Here is a 22,177-nt window from a genome sequence, read left to right on the forward strand (position 1 = left end):
AGGGCTGGTTTAATTGAACAAAATTGGTCTGGAACATCTGAACTGGTGTCCGAGGCTTAATTTTAATCCCACTGGACCAACTGTCTTTTCTGTCTTTACGGAGGTACCTTGACTATTCGAAGGACAGGGGCGGGGAGTATTTTGTTTGGTTAATCGAATGCCAGATAACATAGTTAGTCAAGCATTGGAACCTTGCAACCTTGTGCGGGTAATCCGAAATTTGGTTAATCGAGTACCGGATAATCATGGTTTCTCTGTATATCATTTTATCTTATTAATTTTAGATCTAGAGGTTACAAATTTTCTTACTTTTTCTAAGTTCTTTATAATTCTTTCATCATTCTTCACCCAAAATGTAAATTCTACTATCATATTCATATTGTATAAATACGACCAATCTCAACACCTGGGGGACCTTCCCTATTAACAATGACAGAAACGTGTGTTTGTATGGTAACAGAGGGAGAAACAGTCACTTTCCTCTTTTACATTTGACAGGTTCCTAAAATAGAGAAAATATTTTGCTGTGTGCTCAATGAGAACTGCATTAACTATTTTAAATTGCAAGTTCCTGAAGGGGAAGCTTTAATTCCTCAAAACAGGTGGGAAGAGCCAGAAGACTAAATTGCAAAGTCGTGAACCTTTGCCTTCCCAACTGAATATGAACTTGCCTGATTCTGGTTTAACCATGACATATTTGGGAACATCTGAGTAACCCACTCTGAAGAGGAAGGTCAGTGATGCCAATACATCAGCAAAGCTCTGTTCATCAGATTTTGAAAGTCATTTAAGTTCAATGGCTCTGAGCAAGGCATTCCATGGCTGCAATGCCAGTGGCTGAAGTGGGGTGTGACTTACTAAATTCAGCAGTCATGCGATTTCCAGCAGGTCGTGTGGTCTCGGAGATAAAAGATCGCTTCCCCCAATCACTTATAAAAACCATCCATAATGTCCTCCCTAGCCAATACTTCAATGCAGCAATCTCTTGTGCACTCACTGCAGAATATCAATTCTAAACCTCAATAGAATACTCATCACAAATATTACAGCAAGAACCTGTTCCGACAGAATGAGTGGGACAGAAAATCAAACGGAAACAAACTCTTCATTCCCCAGCATTTGCCAAACTCTTAGGTTTACCCACAATTTCCTCAGCTGCACTCAACAGAGAACAGTAATGCACAGTTACAGCTCTCAATGCTGTGCTGACCTTTTATCCTATTCTAACATCAAACTAACCTACACACTCTTCATTTTACTATCATCCATGTGCCAAACTAAGATTCACTGAAATGTCCCTAAAGTAACTGACTCTACCACCACTATTAGCAGTACATTCCGCGCACCCACCACTCTCTGCATAAAGAACCTACCTCTGACATCCCCCCAAACCTTCCTCCAATCATCGTAAAATTATGCACCCTTGTGATAGCCGTTTCTGCTCTGGGAAAGATTTTCTAGCTGTCCACTCTAACTATGTCTCTCATCATCTTGCACACTTCTATCAAGTCGCTTCTCATCCTTTTTCACTCCAATGAGAAAAGCCCTACTTCCCTCAACCTTTCTTCATAAGACATATCCTCCAGTCCAGGCAACATCCTGGTAAATCTCCTCTGCACCTTCTTTAAAGTTTTCACATCCTTCCTATAATGAAGCGACCAGAACTGAACACAACATTCCAAGTATGGTCTAACCAGGGCTTTACAGAGCTGCAGCATAACGTCGTGGCTTTTAAACTCAATCCCCCTGCTAATGAAAGCCAACACACGATACACCTTCTTAACAACCCTATTGACTTAGGTGGCAACTCTGAGGCATCTATGGACGTAGACCCCAAGATCCTTCAGGTCCCTCCACACTACCAAGAATCCTGCCTTTAACCCTGTAATCTGCATTCAAATTCGACCTTTTTTAAATGAATCACTTCACACGTTTCCAGATTGAATTCCATCTGCCACTTCTCAGTCTAGCTCTGCATCCTGTCAATGTCCCATTGCAATCCATACCAGCCCTCCACATTATCCACAACTCTACCAACCTTCATGTCATTTGTAAACTTACTAACCCACCCTTCTACTTCCAAACCATTCTTAAAAATCACAAATAGCAGAGGTCCCAGAACAGATCCCTGCAGAACACCACTGGCCACCGAGCTCCAGGCTGAATATTTTCCATCTACTACCACCCTCTGTCTTCTATGGGCTAGCCAATTCTGTATCCGGACAGCCAGATTTCCCTATATCCCAAGCCTCCTTACGGGGAACCTTAGCAAATGCCTTGCTAAAATCCATGTACACAACATCCACTGCTCTACCTTCACAATGTGTTTTGTCATATCCTCGAAGAATTCAGTCAGCCTTGTGAGACATGCCGTGCCCCTCACAAAGCCATGCTGACTGTCTCTAATCAAACTATGGTTTTCCAAATAATCATAAATCCTGATTCTCAGAATCTTTTCCAATAATGTGCTCAGCACTGACATAAGACTGAGTGGTCTGTGATTCCTTCAGTTATCCCTTTCCCTTTCTTGAACAAGGGAATAACATTTGCCACCCTCCAATCATCTGGTATTACTCCAGTGGACAGTGAGGATGCAAATATCATTGCAGCAATCTCTTCCCTCGCTTCCTGTAGAAATCTTGGGTATACCAGTCTGGCCCAAAAAACAAAGAACAAAGAAAATTTACAGCCGAGGAACAGGCCCTTCGGCCCTCCAAGCCTGAGCCGATCCAAATCTACTGTCTACTTGATGCACAATTCCTAAGCATCTGTATTCCTCTGCTCCCCACCTACTCAAGCATCAGTCCAGACGCATCTCAAATGAATCTACTATGCCTGCCTCTACTACCTCTGCTGGCAATGCGTTCCAGGCACCTACCACCCTCTGTGTAAAGTACTTGCTGCTTAAACTTTTCACCTCTCATCTTGAAAGCGTGACCTCTTGTTACTGAATCCTTCACTCTGGGAAAAAGCTTATCTCTATCTACCCTGTCTATACCCTTCATGATTTTGTAGACTTCAATCAGGTCCCTCCCTCAATTTCCTTTTTTCTAATGAAAACAAACTTAACCTACTCAATCTCTCTTCATAGCTAGCACCTTCCATACCAGGCAACATCCTCGCAAAACCTTCTCTGCACCTCTCCAAAGTGTCCACATCCTTTTGGTAATGTGGTGACCAGAACTGTACACAGTATTCTAAATGCTGCTGAACCAATGTTGTGTACAATTTTCAACATGACCTGCCAGTTCTTATACTCAATACCCCGTCCGATGAAGGCAAGCATCGGAATGGAAGGTGCCTGATATGGAAGGTGCTAGCTATGCAGAGAGATTGAGTAGGTTAAGTTTGTTTTCTTGTTTGCCTTCTTGACTACTCTATCCACCTGTGCAGCAACCTTCAGGGTACAATGGACCCGAACTCCCAGATCGCTCTGCTCATCAACTTTTCCCAAGGGCTCTTCCACTTACTGAATAGTTTGCTCTAGAATTAGACTTCCCAAAATACATCACCTCACATTTGCCTGGATTGAACTCCATCTGCCACTTCCCCGCCCAACTCTCCAGTCAATTTATATTCTCTTGTATTCTTTGACAATTCCCTATGTTTTCTGCTACTCCACCAATCTTCATGTCATCTGCAAACTTGCTGATCATACTACAGTAGCCTCTTCCAGATCATTTATGTATATCACAAGCAACACAGTCCCCAGCACTGATCCCTGTGGAACACCACTGGTCACGTTTCTCCATTTCAAGTAACTCCCTTCAACTACTACTCTCTGTCTCCTGTTACTCAACGAGTTCTTTATCCACCTAGCTAGAACACCCTGTATACATGACTTCACTTTCTCTGTTAGTTTACCATGGGGAACCTTATTAAATACCGTACTAAAGTTCATGTATATGATACCTACAGCCCTTCCTTCATCTATCAACTTGGTCACTTCCTCAAAGAACTCTATTAAGTTGGTAAAGCACGATCTCCCCTGCACAAAACCATGTTCCCCATCATTGGTAAGCCCATTCTTTTCCGAATATAAATAGATTTTATCCCTCAGTACCTTCTCCAGCAACTTTCCTACCACCGACGTCAGGCTCACTGGTCTGTAGTTACCCAGAATATCCCTACTACCCTTCTTGTACACGGGGACAACATGAGCAACCCTCCAGTCCTCTGGCACCTCACTTGTGTTTAAGGATGCTACAAAGATATCTGTCAGGGCACCAGCTATTTCCTCTCTCGCCTCTCTCAGCAACCTGGGATAGATTCCATCCATCCTGGGGATTTGTCCACCTTAATAACCTCTAGCTTACCCAACGCATCTTCCCTACTTATGTCAATGTGATCCAGACTAATCAAACTTCTATCTCTAATCAACATTCATCATGTCCCTCTCCTCAGTGAACACTGATGCAAAGCAATCATTCAGAATCTCACCCATTTGATACACAACCCTCCTTCATTATCCTTTACTGGACCAATCCTTCCTCTCGTTACCCGCTTGTTCTGATATAAGAATAAACGACTTTGGGATTATCCTTAATTCTGCTCACTAAAGCTATTTCATGACCCCTTTAAGCCCGCTTTATTCCTCGTTTAAGACTGGTCCTACTCTTCCGATATTCCTCCAGGGCCCGTTCTGTTCTTAGCTGCCTGGACATTATGTATGGTTCCCTTTTCCTCTTGGCTAGTTGTACGATTTCTCCTGTCATCCACGGTTCACGAATATTGCCTTTCCTATCCTTTGCTTTCAAGAGGACATGCCTATCCTGCACTATCTTCAACGTACCTTTGAAAGCCTCCCACATATCAAATGTGGACTTCCCTTCAAATAACTGTATCCAATCCACATTTCCCAGCTCCTGCCTAATTTTGATATAATTGGCCTTGGCCCAGTTTAGTATTCTTTCCTTAGGACCACTCTCATCTATTCTAAAACTTACAGAATTGTGGTCACTGTTCCCAAAGAAATCCCCCACCGCAACGTCTACCACCTGGTCTGACTCATTCCCCAAAACCACGTCCAGTATTGGCTCTTTCCCTCGTCGGACTATTGACATACTGGTCTAGAAAACTCTCCTGGATGCTTCTTACAAATTCTACCCCATCTAGACCTCTGACGCTAAGTGTATCCCAGTCAATGTTGGGAAAATTAGAATCTCCCATCACCACTACCCTGTTGCCTCTACAACTTTCCATAATCTGTTTATCTATTTGTTTTTATTCCTCACGCTTACTGTTGGGAGGCCTGTAATACAGCCTCAAAATGAAACTGCACCCTTCTTATTTCTCAGCTCCACCCATAATACCTAACTACTCAAGCCCTCCATAGTGTCCTCCTTTAGCACAGCCCTGATGTCATCCCTGACCAGCAATGCAACTCTTCCCCCATCCTGTCTGAAGCGTCTATATCCTGGAACATTTATTTGCCAATCATGCCCTGCCATCAACCAAGTCTCTGTGATTGCAATAACGCCATACTCCCAGGCACCAATCCAAACCCAAAGTTCATCTGCCTTACCCACTATACTCCTTACATTAAAGTATATGCACTTCAGGCCACCAGTTCTTTTGCGTTCATCTGCTCTCTGCCTACTCTTCCCATTATTAATGCTATCTTCAAGATTCTTACAGTCTCCAGTTTCCACCTTTCTGTCCAGGGGACTTTCCTAAGCCCAGGGGACTTTCCTATCCTCAGTCTTTCAAAATTTCCAGCACAGCCTTCTTCTTAACATCAACCTGTTTGAGCATATCAGCCCGTTTCCTCACAAATAACAAGTCCCCCTCACTAGTGAGTATTGAAGCAAAGTAGTCATTAAGGACCTCCCTTGTCTTCTCCAACTCTGGGCACTCCACTATCCCTGATTAGCTCTACTCTTGGTCTAGGTAAAAACAAGGACTGCAGATGCTGGAAACCAGAGTCTAGATTAGAGTGATGCTGGAAAAGCACAGCAGGTCATGCAGCATCCGAGGAGCAGGAAAATCGACGTTTTGGGCAAAAGCCCTTCATCAGGAATATTCCAGCACCACTCTAATCTAGACTCTACCCTCAGTCTGGCCATTCTCTTGTTCCTCATTTAAGTGAAGAACACCTTGGGGTTTTCCTGAAATGAACCCACCAAGGCTTTTTAATGCCCTCTTCTAGCTCTCCTAAGTCCATTCTTCAGATCCTTCCTGGCTACTTTGTAACTTTCTAGAGCCCTGGATGATCCTTGCTTCCTCAACCTTAAGTAAGCTTCCCTCTTCTTCTTGTCCACATTTCTTGTCATCCAAGGTTCCTTACTTGCCTCAGTGGGACAAACCTATCCAGCACCTGCAGCCAGTGCTCCCGAAACAACCTCCACTTTGCTGTTGTGCATTTCCCTGAGAATATCTGTTCCCAATTAATGCTCCACAGTTCCTGCCTAATATCATCGTAATTCCCCCTCCCCCAATTTAATACTTCCTCATATCATCTGCTCCTATTCCTCTCCATGCCTATAGTAAAGGTCACAGAGTTGGTGATCACTATCACCGAAATGCTCTCCTACCAAGGGGACATAAATTTAAGGTGAAGGGTGGAAGGTATAGGGGGGATGTCAGGGGTGGGTTCTTTACCCAGAAAGTGGTGGGGGCATGGAATGCGCTGCCTGTGGGAGTGGCAGAGTCAGAATCATTGGTGACCTTTAAGCGGCAATTGGATAGGTACATGGATAGGTGCTTAAGCTAGGACAAATGGCCGGTTCTGTGCTGTATTGTTCTATGTTCTTATGTTCTATCTGACACCTGATCTGGTTTGCTGCCAAGCACCAAATCCAATATGGCCTCCCCTCTAGCTGGCCTATCTACATACGGTGTCAGGAATGCTTCCTGGACACACCTGAAAAAATCTGCTCCATCCAAACAAAGTCAAGAACACTTTATTTCAAGCCAAATGAACTGGGGCTAGATAAATCAACTAGTTAGTTAATTAACTACCTCAACCTCATGGCAGAATGTGCTTACCGTCTAAACTGCAAGAAAGGAACTTAATTTGTTTACACAGTACTCTCTAGTTACTGTATTCACTAAACTATCAGGTTTGCACTCAGTTTCCTCTGCTGCACTAATTTGTAGTAGATAGGAGTTAACCAAGGAACGTCACATTAATTCATGTAACAACAGAGATTTTCTTGGTTAACTGCAGGCTGCAATTTGCCTGGAAGATTTCTTAAAAAATAATTTTGCAGCTGTAGCCTGGAGTGGGAGTGGGACCTTAGAGGTAAAACAAGGAATATTTTCAAATTAAGTTTGAGTCAGCAGGGAGGAGGGCCAGGAAACCTCTGAATTAATTTACATCACCACAGGGAGAACAGAGAACATTCTAAAAATTATTTTTCCTATCAGCCATAATTTGGTTCTGAAGAAGATGGCTGGATAAATAATTGTATTATTAAATCCGCTTTATACATTCATTTTTGGGAATTAATCGGTATATTCTATTAACTAAGAGCAAAGCCTGAGCAGCAAAGCCAGGGAAAAATTTGTAGCCATAGAGCTAGACATTCAAGCTAGGCAGAATTTTATTTTAAAACGTCAGACTGCTCAGATACTGAAGGGGCGGCACAGTGGCTCAGTAGTTAGCACTGCTGCCTCACAGCACCAGGGTCCCAGGTTCAATTCTGGCCTCGGGTGACTGTCTGTGTGGAATTTGCACATTCTCCCTGTGTCTGCATGGGTTTCATCCGGGTGCTCTGGTTTCCTCCCACAATCCAAAGATGTGCAGGCCTGGTAAATTGGCCATGCTAAATTGCCATAGAGTTAGGTACTTTAGTCAGAGGGTCTGGGTGGGTTACTCTTTGGAGGGTCTGTGTGGACTTGTTGGGCCGTAGGGAATCTAATCAATAATATTTTTAAGGGGAAACGATGGCCCTGTGGTATTACCATTGGACTATTAATGCAGGTAATGTCTGGGAAATAAACAAAGAACAGTGGATACTGGAGATCAGAAACAAAAACAGAAATTGCTGGAGAAACTCAGCAGGTCTGATGGCAACTGTAAGGCAGAAGCAGACTTAATATTTCAAGTCCAATGATTCTAGTCTAGTGTTCTGATGAAGAGTCACTGCACTTGAAACATTAACTTTGCTTTCTCCCCACAAATGCTGAGTTTCGTCATTTTTTGTTAATGTTCTCAGAACCCTGGTTCAAATCCTGCTATGGTCGATAGTGGAATTTGAATTTAATTTGAATTAAAAGTCTAATGATGACCATGAAACTGTTGTCAATTGTCAAGAAAACCCATCTGGCTCACTAATATCTGTTCAGGATGTTGTCCTTACCTGGTCTGGCTTAAATGTGATTCTACACCCACAGCAATGTGGTTGAGTCTTAACTGCCTTCTGGTCAATTAAGAATGAGCAAAAAGTACTGGCCTAGTCAATGATATCTGCAAATTGCGAATGAATAAAAAATACTTCCCTATCAGTAGAACAACACTGAGAGGAATTACCATGCCTATGTCATATAAATGCGGCAAAGAATTTTAAAATCATGACAGAACATGACATTTGATTGCAGGAACAACATAGGAAATCTAACATATTATCAATCAATTAACTCCTTCTTTGCATGACAGTTGGGACTATTTTAAAAATTATTTTAAAAGATTCAGCAATTTACCTGTATGCCTGGTGTGAAATAAAGGAGTCATCTTTGGAAGGGAAAAAGCTGCTTCGTCAATGATATTCCCTCCATCATAAGGTCAGAGGAAGGGATGTTCGTCAATGATTGCAAAATGTTCAACACCATGTGACTGCTCAGATACTGAAGCAGTCCCTGTTCAAATGCAACAAGAGCTGGACAATATTCAGGCCTGGGCTGACAAGCAGTAATCATGCCACACAAATGCCTGGCAAATAACATTCAATCATGTTATCATCACTGAATCCCTGTGACCAATATCCTGGAGGTTACCACTGACCAGAAACTGATCTAGACTCTCCATATAAGTACAGTGGCTACAAGAGCAAGTCAGAGGCTAGGAATCATGCCTTCTGATTCTCTTGGCTATTATTTACAAGTCAGGAATGTGATGGAATAGTCCCCACTTGCCTGTATGAGTGTAGCTTCAATAACACTCAAGAAGCTTGACATCATCCAAGTCAAAGCAGCCCACTTGATTTCCTTTAAACTGAAAATGTCTCCCTCTAGGTTAATATGACTCATTCTTGCTACTGCAGCATATTCACAAGCATCCACTCTTTTCACCACAGATGCTCAGTAGCAGCAGTGCGTACTATCCACAAGATGCACAGCAGAAATTTACCAAGATTCCTTCGACAGCATTTTCCAAACCCATGACCACTTCTATCTGGAAGGACAGGGGCAGCAGATAAATGGGAACACCACCCCCTGCAAGCTCCCCACAAGCTACTCACCATCCTCTCATGAAAATATATCCTTCTCTGTTACTGGGATTCTGGAATTCTCTCCGTCATGGGTTTCCCTGCAGCAGTTCAAGAAAGCAGATCACTCCCACCTTCTCAAGGGCAACTAGGGACGGGCATCAATGCCAGCCCAGCCAGTGATGTCCATATCCCATGAGTGACTGAGAAAAAGAAGCACCAAGTGGGATGCAGCTAAAGTCAACTCTTAAAAATGTGACTTGCTTCAATGGTGCCTATTGCAATTTTGATGCATTAGAAATTCATTAATTCTCTTCAAACCACAAGACCTTCAATTAGATTAGATTGGATTGGATTCCCTACAGTGTGGAAACAGGCCCTTCGGCCCAACCAGTCCACACAACCCTCCGAAGAGTAACCCGCCCAGACCCATTTCCCCTTTGACCAATGCACCTAACACTATGGGCAATTTAGCATGGCCAATTCATCTGACTTGCACATCTTTGGACTGTGGGAGGAAACCGGAGCACCCGGAGGAAATCCATGCAGACACGGGAGAATGTGCAAACTCCACACAGACAGTTGCCTGATTCCAGAATCAAACCTGGGACCCTGGTGCTGTGAGGCAGCAGTGCTAACCACTGAGCCACCGTGCCACCCTAGAGAATGCACTAGACAAATACTGAAAAATTATTAGACTGCCAAATATTCAGTGGGACTCAGGTTTAAGTACTGTATCAACCTAATATTCACTATATAGGATGTAAATAATTTATCAACTAGTTGTAATCAATATCCAAGTGACCTAAAATATACCGCTGTTAGAAAACACAGGATCTGATTTAATTTAATTTGCATTAGCCTTACATACAGTAGCAAGAATGAGTCATATTAACCTAGAGGGAGACATTTTCAGTTTAAAGGAAATCAATATCCTCTTTCTTATTTGCTTTTGAAATCAGGCGCACAATAAGTAATGACATGACAGTGTCATTCAGATTCAGTACTGCTCTTTTCAATACCAAAGACACTCTTTTAACAGAGCAGACACCATAATCAGTCCTGAAGTGCTCGGGTGTTGTTGTATATGATGGAAAAATGGCCCAATCCTCCCTCCTATAACATGGGGATCTTCCAAGACACATTCCATTTTATCTGGATGTCAAAGATGGACCATGTTCACAGGGGTACTATGTACAAACCTCTAGACAGAAGGGAAAGAACACAGCCAACAATTTGCCTCATCCCGACGGCCAACACTGCATCAAGCTGTGCATAGACCCTCATCATGTAAACATTGAGTGCCACTATTTGCTGAAGTTCCACATGTCCCTGGTGTTGCGAAGAATGGGTCTGCTGCAGAACACGTTGTTCAGCCGTGCCCTACGACCTATCCTTCGTGGAGGAATTTATGCAGGAAAACACCTTTGACCAATGCTCGACATGAAACATCCTCAAGGTCCTTTTGGAAAAGAAGAAAGCAGACTCCGTTGGTTATTTCCATGAACAGAATGCTTCCTGGCCTGAGCTTGGCTCGTGATGAGATGAGTCCTTGCTGATAAATCCTTCCTACATGCTCAGACCGTCACATCCTCCGCACTTTGCCCTCGAGGTGACAGTGATGGGGAAGGAACAGTTGAAGGATCGGATGAAAGGTTCTGACCTGAAACATTGGCTCTCCTGCTCCTCTGATGCTGCTCGATCTGCTGTGCTTCTTCCAGCTCCAAACCTTAACAACTCTGACTTTCCAGTATTTGCAGTCCTCACGATCTCCAAGAAACTGTTCACTTCTTTATGGAATGTCTCTTTCTGAAGGATGTCTGGACAGAAATTTGTCAAGGCTCATCCGAAGCAGGTCTGTGACAGAAGACTGTTCTCCTCAGGCTCTTCCCTTGGACCCAAACCGAGATATTGACTGCACCTGGAGGACTCTCAAAGACGCTCTTTGGTCTCCTTGCAACTGGTCAGTCTCTGTGCATGGAGTTGACCTGGATTTGTCACAGATTGGCATACTCCAAGTCCAGGACTTAGTGTTGACTGACGCACCAAAGATTGGAGCAGCTCTTGAAAAGGCACAATGGAGAAAAGGTCATCATCTAAGCCCTTTCAGTCATAGTACAGCATTGACTTGGGAACTGTAGAACCTTTTGCACTGTGTGCCTCACAAACAATATATGGTGTAAACCACAGACGCTGAAAAGGTACCGAGGCATTCGGAGTGAAACATACTGAAAAGATTTTTATATAGACAGCTATTTCTGTAATTATAATTTGATATTTTTGGAGAATAAAAAGTACCGTACAAAAACACGCAAGCACAAGAGGTAGGAGGAGTACTACATGACCATATAATTCATTGAGCAGTGCTCTGTCATCAAATACTATCATTGCTGATCTTAGGCTTGAATTTCACACTTCCACCTACTCCACACTCCCCTTGACTTCCTGAAAGATCTGAACTGTCTATCTTGACCATAAATATAGTTACTCACAGATCATCTACAACACTCTGCATAGAGAATTTCAAAGATTGACAACCTGAGCAAAAAGATTTCTCATTTCAGTTTTAAATGATTGACTTGCATGCTGCAATTTACCCCCTTGTTAGATTTTCTATTCTTAAAAACCAAGATGAATAATCTCACACTTTCCGATGTTATATCCTAATAGTCTTTTTGTTGCCCACTCACTTAACTAGTCTTTTATATTTCTTTCCAGTCAGGTATAAAGTGCACTGGAGTGGTGGTGTTGGGGGATGGAGCGGGAAGAGAAGGAGAGGGAGCCAGTCATTTCACCTTCGCAAACCCCTTAAAAGTCCACAAAATGTCAGTAATGGGGTTAAGAATGACAGCAATGTTATTCCTCTACATGGGTACAGAATCTTTCAGCAGCTGCTGCTTCAGTCGCAGGTTTTGTGTCTCCGAAGCACAAAGCCTTGGGCTCAGCAATTACAAAGTTACCTTTCTCCTAAGTTGCTTGTAAGAGATAGAATCTATGAATGAAGGAGCAGTAAGGGCAGGACTGATGGAATGTATGACTGGAAGAGCTGCAGCTGTTGTTATGGCTAGTTTCACTGCTGCCATCACCTTGCGAATAAGCTTTGATGAGGGAGAAGAGGACAACTGGGAGGTCTTGTTTAGCAACGCTCACCGACAGTCATGAACCACACTCCCTGGGTTGGAGCTGGAATCAGATATAAACTCAGGGGATGATGGATGGATTGGGTTGGGGAGCAGGGGTGAGAAACAGCAGTTGCAGAAAGGGCAGACACAGTGAAGGAGAAGCGCAGAGGCCTCCAGCTGAATGAACTCTACACTCTAGCTCTTTATTAACTTAAAAATCTGACACCTTGGTTTGTAGAGATAATCTCTAGGACTATTGATCTCGACTCTGTGTGCACAAACACAGCTGCATTCAGAAACAGAGGTGTTTGGAAGGTTTTCAGCATCAAGCATAAAGCAATCAGTAGTTCAAGTGAGTGACAATCTCGAGTTTTTATGATTGTCTGGTGAATTGATAGCCTTCCTCTTGACTACAACGCTACTACTGAATTTTTGCCTCAATATAATTTTTTTAAAAACATTTTCTTTTCTTTTGTATTTTATATTATACTTAAACTCATTACAAAACTTACCTTAATTCAGCGTCTCACTGCAGTGGGAGTTGACTTTAATAAATGATTAGTCATAATGTTTTGCAGCAAGGGTGCAACAAAAAGCATTACTGCAGGGCCACAGTTGGGGAAACAATGGCACAGTGGCGATGTTACTGGACTAGTAATCATAAACTCCAGGCTAATGCTTGAGGTTGTAGGTTCAAACTGGCAAATGGTGAAGTCTGAATTCAATAAAAAATCTGCAGTGAAAGGCTAGCCAAATGGCAATTCTGTAACTATGATCAATTGTTATTTGTTTCACTGGTGTTCTTTAGAAAAAGGAATCTGCCATCATTAAATAGTCTTGTCTATGTGTGATTCCACATCCACATCTATGTGAATGGCCCTTATCTGCTCTCAAAGCAATTTGGGATTGGCAATAAATGCTGACCTAGCCAATCATGCTGATATTTCATTAACAAATCTAAAAGAAAAATTAAATGCATAGTCAGTGACTTGAACCTGCTCCCATACTCCATTTGTCAGAACTTTGCTTACTCACTTCATAAATCAATATCCCTTTGTATTCCTCCTAATGTCATCTGCGCGAGAGACCATTCATCACTTGAAAGGCAGAAGTGATGGCTCTCTCCCATATAGCCTGCACAAAAATGATAGCCACAACATTTTTTGGACAACTGATATATCCTGGTTTATTTCCATATTTGAGGACACATTTTAATGTTGGCCATAGCATACTGAATTAACTTGCATGATAAGATGATGTTTGTCTCTAATGTAATGAGGGTGCTTATGTACTGGAAGGTCCCAATCTATTACTCTTCAAAGCATGGGTAATCGTGTAAGGAGATACATTAGCTTGAAAAAAAAATCACTGAATTATGAAGCGATTTGTGAACTAAACATTTGTTATTTGGTGGTTAGTTTGGTCCTGCAGAATTACTTTGAATTTTGCTGCTGTTGGGCCTATGAAAGGCTGTATCATGATGCATTTCACTCACTTTAAACATTATACGTTAAGTATTGAGGAAAATGGATGTAAAATTGGCAGAATTAAACCTAAGAACTCTGGAGTGTTGCCAATTTTTGCAATTAATTTTTTAAAAGCATCGGAGATATAAGACTATTCCCAGTAAGTGAGCTTGTGCCAAATAGCTTTACATTTTGGAAACAGAGTGTAGGAGATTATTTATAGTAAATTAATAAAAAGCATCTTATCTATAGATTAAAAATTGTAAGATTACACATATATACATACATACACACAGTGTTTGGTATCTGTGCATGAAACACTGAATCCATCATTATCATCCAGCGAAGGGATCAAACCTGATTCAATGAAAAATGCATGAGGAAGAAAAGGTGGTAAGGAAAAGCCAGGGAACTATAGGCCAGTGAGCCTGACATTGGTCGTGGGTAAGCTGTTGGAGGGAACCCTGAGGGACAGGATTTACATGTATTTGGAAAGGCAAGGACTGATTAGGGATACTCAACATGGCTTTGAACATAGAACATAGAACAATACAGCACAGAACAGGCCCTTCGGCCCACGATGTTGTACCGAAAATTTGTCCTAGCTTAAGCACCCATCCATGTACCTATCCAATTGCCGCTTTGTGTGTGGGAAATCATGTCTCACTAACTTGATTGAATTTTTTGAAGTAACAAGGAGGATCAATGATGGCAGAGAAATGGACGTGATCTATATGGACTTCAGTAAGGCGTTCAACAACGCTCCTCATGGTAGACTGGTTAGCAAGGTTACATCACATGGAATACGGGGAGAACTAGCCATTTGGATACAGAACTGGCTTGAAGGTAGAAGAAACAGAGTGGTGGTGGAGGGTTCCTTTTCACACTGCAGGCCTGTGGTGTGAGTGGTGTGCCACAAGGATCAGTGCTGGGTCCACTGCTTTTTGTCATTTATGTAAATGACATGGATGTGAACATAGGAGGTACTGTTACTAAGTTCACAGATGACACCAAATTGGAGGTGTAGTGGACCACGAAGAGCGTTACCTCGGAGTACAATGGAATCTTGATCAGATGGGCCAATGGAGTGGCAGTTGGAGTTTAATTTAGATAAATGTCAGGTGCTGCATTTTGGAAAGGCAAATCAGAGCAGGACTTATACACTTAATGGTAAGGTCCTGGAGAATGTTGCTCAACAAAGAGACTTTAGAGTGCAGGTTCATTGTTCCTTGAAAGTGGAATCACAGGTAGATAGGACAGTGACAAAGATATGCTTTCCTTTATTGGTCAGAGCATTGAATATAAAAGTTGGGAGGTCATGTTGAGGTTGTACAGGACATTGGTTGAGCCACTTTTGGAATATTATGTGCAATTCTAGTCTCTCTCCTATAGGAAACATGTTGTGAAACTTGAAAGGATTCAGAAAAGATTTACAAGGATGTTGCCAGGGTTGGAGGATTTGAGCTATATGGAGAGGTTGAATAAGCTGGGGCTGTTTTCCCTGGATTGTTGGAGGCTGAGGAGTGACCTTATAGAGATTTATAAAATCATGAGGGGCATGGATAAGGTAAATAGACATTCTCTATGACATGCCATGAGCTGCACGAGATTTATCTGGAAATGAGTTGTCAACTTGATGAAGCTGCCAAACAAGACTAGAGCCATGGAGATGTACAGCACGGAAACAGACTTGTCCATGCCGACCAGAAATCCTAAATTAAGCTAGTCCCATTTGCCAGCACTTCATATTCATATACCCATCCAAATGCCTTTTAAATGTTGTACAAAGAACATTACAACACAGGAACAGGCCCTTCAGCCTTTCAAGCCTGCGCCGATCTATATCCTCTATCTAAATCTGCTGTCTATTTTCTAAGGATTTGTATCCCTTTGCACCCTGCCCATTCATATGTCTGTCTAGATACATCTTAAATGATGCTATTGTTCCCACCCCTACCACCTCCCCTGGCAGCGCATTCCAGGCACCTACCACCCTCTCCATGTACATCTCCCATAAACGTTTTCTCTCTCACTTTGAACTTAAGACCCCTAGTAAATGAATCCTCCACTCTGGGAAAAAGTTTCTTGCTACTCTGTCTATACCTCTCATGATTTTGTAGGCCTCATTCAGGTTCCTTCTTTCCGATGAAAACAATCCTAATCTATTCAAACTCTCCTCATAGCTAGCACCCTTCACACCAGGCAACATCCTCATGAACCTCGTTTGCACCCTCTCCAAAGCACTCACATTGTTTTGGTAATGTGGCGACTAGAACTGTATGCAGTATTCCAAATGTGGCTACATTTGTATCAGCCTCCACTGCTTCCTCTGGCAGCTCATTCCATATGGGCACCACCCTCTGTGTGCAAAAGTTGCCCCTTAGGTCCCTTTTAAAACTTTCCCCTCTCATCCGAAACCTATACCCGCTAATTTTAGACTCCTCCACCCTAGGGAAAAGATATTGCCTATTTACCCTATCCATACCCCTCATGCAATCATCATCAAGGCAAATCTAAACTTGCTAATTACCACACTGTCCATCAATTCTTGATCATCAGCAAAATGATCGAAGTGAAAACAGGGATGGTTGACAGTACTATCAAGCAGCATTGACACTCAATTTGGGTTCCGGCAGGACGACTCAGCTCTTTTCCTCATTACATAGTCCAAGCATGAACAAAAATGTCAAATCTAAAGATGGGAATGACTGTCCTTGACATTAAGACAGCTTTGAACAGCTGTGGCATCAAGGAGCCCTGGATAAGCTGGAGTCAATAGAGTTGGGGGCCAAGATCTCTGCTAGCTTGAGTCATACCTACCACAAAACATTTTAGTTGTTGGAGTGCATATGTTTAAGTACTCATGACATCTCTGCAGGAATTCTTCAGAGTAGTTTCCTAGGTCCAACCACGTTTAGCTGCTTCATCAATGGTCTACTTTCCATTATAAGGTCAGAAATGAGGATGTTCACTGTGTAGAACAGTGTCAGCATCATTCTTTAGATACTGAAGCAGTTCATGTCCAGGTTTGGACTGATAAGTGGCAAGTAACATTTGCGCTGAACAAGTGCGAGGCATTGACTATCTCCAACAAGACAGAACCCATTATGTTTTGATATTCAATGGTAATATTACTGTTGAATCTTCTGCTATCTATGTCCTGGGAGGGGGGCAGGCAGCAGCCATCACTGACTTTGAATTGAACTGGATCAAACATTTAAATACTGAGGTTACAACAACAGTTCAAAGCATGGGAATTCTTTGTTAAGTAACTCACCTACTGTCTCCTGAAACCTTGTCCCTCATCTGTAGCTCCAACAACACTCAAGCTGCTGGATCCTATCCAGGATAGAACAACCCAAAGTGGTGGAGGCTGGTACATCTGCAACATTTAAGAGGCATTTGGATGGGTATATGAATAGGAAGGGTTTGGAGGGATATGGGCCGGGTGCTGGCAGGTAGGACTAGGTTGGGTTGGGATATCTGGTCGGCATGGACGGGTTGGACCGAAGGGTCTGTTTCCATGCTGTACATCTCTATGACTTGATGACTGGCATCAGATCCACCACCTTCAACATCCACTCCCTCAGTAGCCAAAGTGTGTGCCATCTGTAAGATGCACTGCAGAAATTCACTAAGGGTCCTTAAACATCAACTTCTAAATGCAGAACCACTTCCATCCAGAAGAGAATGGCAGTAGATACATGAAAAAAATCACCAAGTTCACCTCCAAGCCACTGACTATCCTAACTTGAAAATATAGAATAGAATCCATAATTGACCCATCGAGTCCATACCAACTCTCTGAAACGCATCCCACCTTGACCTACCCTGCATTTCCCATGGCTCAGCCATCTAACCTACACATCCCTGGACACTATGGGTAATTTAGCCTAGCCAATTCATTGGACCTGCACATCTTTGGACTGTGAGAGGAAGCCAGAGCACCTGGAGGAAAGCCACCCACACACAAGGGCAATCTGCAAATTCTGCTCACCCGAGGTTGGAATCAAACCCTCGAGCACTGTGAGGCAGCAACGCTAACCAATGAGCATATGCCACCCCGACGGTATAAAATCGATCACTGTTCCTTCAGTGTTGCTCGATTAACCTTAAAACTCCCTTGCTAACAGTCTTGAAGATGCATCTACGCCCTAACAACTCCAGTGGTTAAAGCAGGCTGTACCCCACAGTTGCTGAAGGGCAAATAAGGATGGAAAGTAAATGCTAGTTTAGTGAGAACTGCCTGCATCCCATCAACTAATAAAAATAATCTGTTTTATCTAATCTCTTTTATCTAGTCTATTATAGTCTTCAGTCACTTTCAATCACATTCAGTAATATTTGCCCAGATCTCCCAGACTCTGAACAGATGGAGGCTGGAACCATTCTCACCATATGCACACTCTCAACCTTGTTTTTCTGCATCATCGACTCAATTTCAAAGCTGTCTTTTGACACTTCAACATACAAGTTGTTTTTCATTCTTTCTGGTGTTAAGGATCATAAGCTCAAACAATGCATGGGTACTGACAATCTTCCAGAACTCTTTTCCCCTTTGCTTCCCTTCCCTTTGATCATGTCTCTTCTTCTCATCTTGCCCTTGCCAACGTACCCTTGCCAGAAATGCCAGCTTGTAAAGTCGACTCTCCTGCTCCTTGGATGCTGCCTGATCAGTTGTGCTTTTTCAGGACCACATTTTTTGACTCTGATCTCCAGCATCTGCAGTGCTCACTTTCTCTTCCTTGCCAACGTTGTTCACAATACTTCTGAACACTCCTCCTCACCCCTGATGCTGAACATTTTGTCCTTAGCCAAAGATTCAGCTTTATCCTCTGCCACCCCTACATTAATGAATTTCAAGTTCAGCATAATATTGAACATAATATTGGGGCAGCAAAGTGGCTCAGTGATTAGCACTGCTGCCTCACAGCACCAGGGTCCCAGGTTCAATTCCAGCCTTGGGTGACTGTGTATGTGGAGTTTGCACATTCTCTCTGTGTCTGTGTGGGTTTCCTCCCACAATCCAAAGATGTGCAGGTTAGGTGAATTGGCCATGCTAAATTGCCCATAGCGTTAGGTGCATTAGTTAGAGGGAAATGGGTCTGGGTGGGTTGCTCTTCGGAGGGTCGGTGTGGGCTTGTTGGGCCGAACAGCCTGTTCCCACACTGCAGGGAATCTAATCTAATCTACACTTCTTCCATCTCGGCTTGGTGGCTCCGTGGTTAGCACTACTGCCTCACAATGCCAGTAACCTGAGTTTGATTCCAGCCTTGGGCGACTGTCTGTGTGGAGTTTGCACAGTTTCCCTGTGCCTGTGTGGGTTTCCTCCGGGTGTTCCAGTTTTCTCCCACAGTCCAAAGATGTGCAGGTTAAGTGAATTGGCTCTGCTAAATTGCCCATAGTGTTCAGAAATGTGTCGGCTAGGCATATTAATCAGGGAAATGTAGAGTAATAGGGGTAGGGGAAATGGGTCTGGGTGGGATACTCTTCGAAGGGTTGGTGAGGGCTTGGTGTGCCAAATGGCCTGTTTCCACACTGAAGGGATTCTATGATTGTTTGGTTTTGTGCCCACGTCCTTGGGCCAGAAGTCCTCCCACTGACCAGATATTTGAAACCATTTCCAATATCATCCCTCCTCCTGAACCCCTCCCATTGGTCTCTTACCCACTTGAACCAGTATGACATCAGCCAGTTCAATTCTCTACTCCACTCTCTCATTCTGAACTCCATTCCCTCAGATCTAATCCTGAAGCTGTTATCCAATCTGCTGCTTGAAGAGGATGCAATTTATATCTGGAAAACCCGCATAGTTGAGTCCCAACTTTGGCAATTTTTCCCAACTCGCAATGGACCATAGAACCCATCACTGAACATCAAGCCATTGTTGCCAGAGCAGTCACTGATCTCATCTCTTCTAGTGATCTTTCCTTGACAGTTTACCACTCTTAACTCTCCAACCCCACTATAATTCTATTTCCTGCCCAAGATCCATAAAGAGGACTGCTCTCTAGCCTATCATTTCAGCTTGTATAACTGATTTCTTCCTACCTTTATACTATATTGTCTGCCCTTGTCCAGTCAATTCCCATCTCGATTTGTAACTCTCTGATGCCCTCCATTTCTTTAAAATTTTCCAATTTCCTAGCTGAACTGTCTCCTTTTTACCGTGCATGACCAATCTCTCTATATCTTCAAGCCCCACCAGGATAGTTTTGCACTCAGCTTCTTCTTTTAACAGAGACCCAAACAGTCACCATTAACTTTCACCCTCCTCATCCCATAATGGACAATTCCTCTTTAACTCTACTTACTTCCTTCAAATAAAAGCTGTCGAGGTAGATATCTAGCTCCACCTGCATTTTTTTTGGAGTATGTGGAACATTTCTTGTTCCATTCTTACTCAGGCCCACTCCCTCAACCCATACAACTGTATACTGATAAGTGTATAGATGCAGTGTACCGCTCTTGCTCTGAATTGAAAAGATTTTTCAACTTGGTTTATAAATCCCACCATTCTCTCAGTTTCATTCACACCATCACCAGCTCTTCCCTTTCTTTTGGTTCTCTGCCTCTATTTCCAGGGTATTGACTAATATTTAATACAAGTCCACTGACTCCAACAGTTACCTTGACAATATTTTCTCTTATCCTACCTTCTTTCCATTCTCCCAATTCTCTGTCCCTATCACATCTGTTCTGATTTTTTTTTTAAACAACAGTGCTTGTGAGATCTCTTTTTTTCCTCAGCTGAGGATCTCCACAGCAACTCTCACCCACTGTGGTGGGCAGAGTCATCAACCATGTCAGCTCTATTTCCTGTACTTCTGCTGTCACTCCTTCCTATCCAGCCCAGAAATAAAATTTGACCTTTGTGCACACCTTCCACCTTACCCGTGTCCATGTTTAACAGATTATATTTGGCCACTTCCACCATCCTCAGCACAAAATAGTCATTAAACAAATCTTCACATCTCCTTTCAATACTCCAAAGAGAATGTTACACGAAGGATATTATTAAGCTGGAGAGGGTGCAGAAGACAATTACCAGAATGTTGCTAGGAATGGAGAGTTTTAGTTATTCAGAGAGAGGCTGGAAAAGGACTTTTCCACTGGAGTGTAGGTGGTTGAGGATAAGTAGGCGTGGCCCTATAGAGTCACGAGGGGTAGAGATAAGGTGAATAGCAGGTGGCTTTTCCTTAGGATGGGGGATTTCAACACTGGGAGCATATTTTTAAGGTGAGAGGAGAAGGATTTAGAAAAGACATGGGGGCATTTTTTTTAAACAGAGAGAGTGGTTTGTGTGTAGAATGAACGTCTAGAGGAAGAGGTGGATGTGGGTACAGTTACAAAGTTTAAAAGTACATGATAAGTACATGAATAAGAAATGTTTGGAGGGATATGGACCAAGCAGGCAGGTGGGACTAGTTTAGTATGGGATTATGGTTGGCACAGACTGGTTGGATCAAAGGGTCTGGTTCTGTGCTCTATGACTCTAGATCGCTCCCTCTGAGACCCTGGTCCAATCCTCAATAATCCCCTAAATCCTGCCTCAGTGCCCCGAGCATGTTTCCATGCAATGCAGGAGATGAACTTTTGCTTCCTCTTTCCTCAATGTCAAAGGCCCTAAACACTCTTTTCAAGTGAGGCAGTCATTTAGGTGAACCACTTTTAACTGGATTTCCTCTGTTCGTAATGTGGTCTCCTCTACACTGGGAAGATGAAAATCAGGGAAATGCTTTTGAGAATATCAGCATTCAGTGTGCAAGCATGATTCAATCTGCACTATGCTCTTATACTGACATACTGCACTGTTCCAGCAAAGCTTAAAGTAAGCTTCAAAAATAGCAGCTCATCTTCCAGTTCAACAATTTATAGCCTTCTGGAATTAATATTGACTTTCAAAATTTCAGATCACAATCTTGGTGCCCATTTTGTTTTCCTTGCATGGCTTGTTTTGGTTTCCTTCCTTCCAGTGGCAGTAAATCAGCTGTAGGCACATCTTTTTGTTTCCTTGGACACAATTTCCCCTCCATGAAGATGGTGAGAGAGATGATAAGAAGAGAAAATCACAAGATAAGTTAGTCCTAGTGAGATTCTTGCTCTCTCTCTCACCTCACCAATTCAGTACTGGCCAAGAAGGTCCACAGGAATTTTTGTGATTCACCAGTATTTAAAGACCTTAAGTCATCTAATATATACGCTCCATGCTTAAGATTAT

General features: G+C 42.8%; 1 protein-coding gene across 7 annotated transcripts in view; it reads right to left on the reverse strand.

Annotated features, from left to right (window-relative positions):
• Nucleotides 1-22,177, reverse strand: part of LOC122553883 (coiled-coil domain-containing protein 9-like) — a 284,191-nt gene that overhangs the window by 24,768 nt on the left and 237,246 nt on the right. The gene's annotated exons all lie outside the window — the stretch shown is intronic.

The sequence above is a fragment of the Chiloscyllium plagiosum genome, chromosome 10 (assembly GCF_004010195.1).
Source record: "Chiloscyllium plagiosum isolate BGI_BamShark_2017 chromosome 10, ASM401019v2, whole genome shotgun sequence".
Taxonomy (NCBI): Eukaryota; Metazoa; Chordata; class Chondrichthyes; order Orectolobiformes; family Hemiscylliidae; genus Chiloscyllium; species Chiloscyllium plagiosum.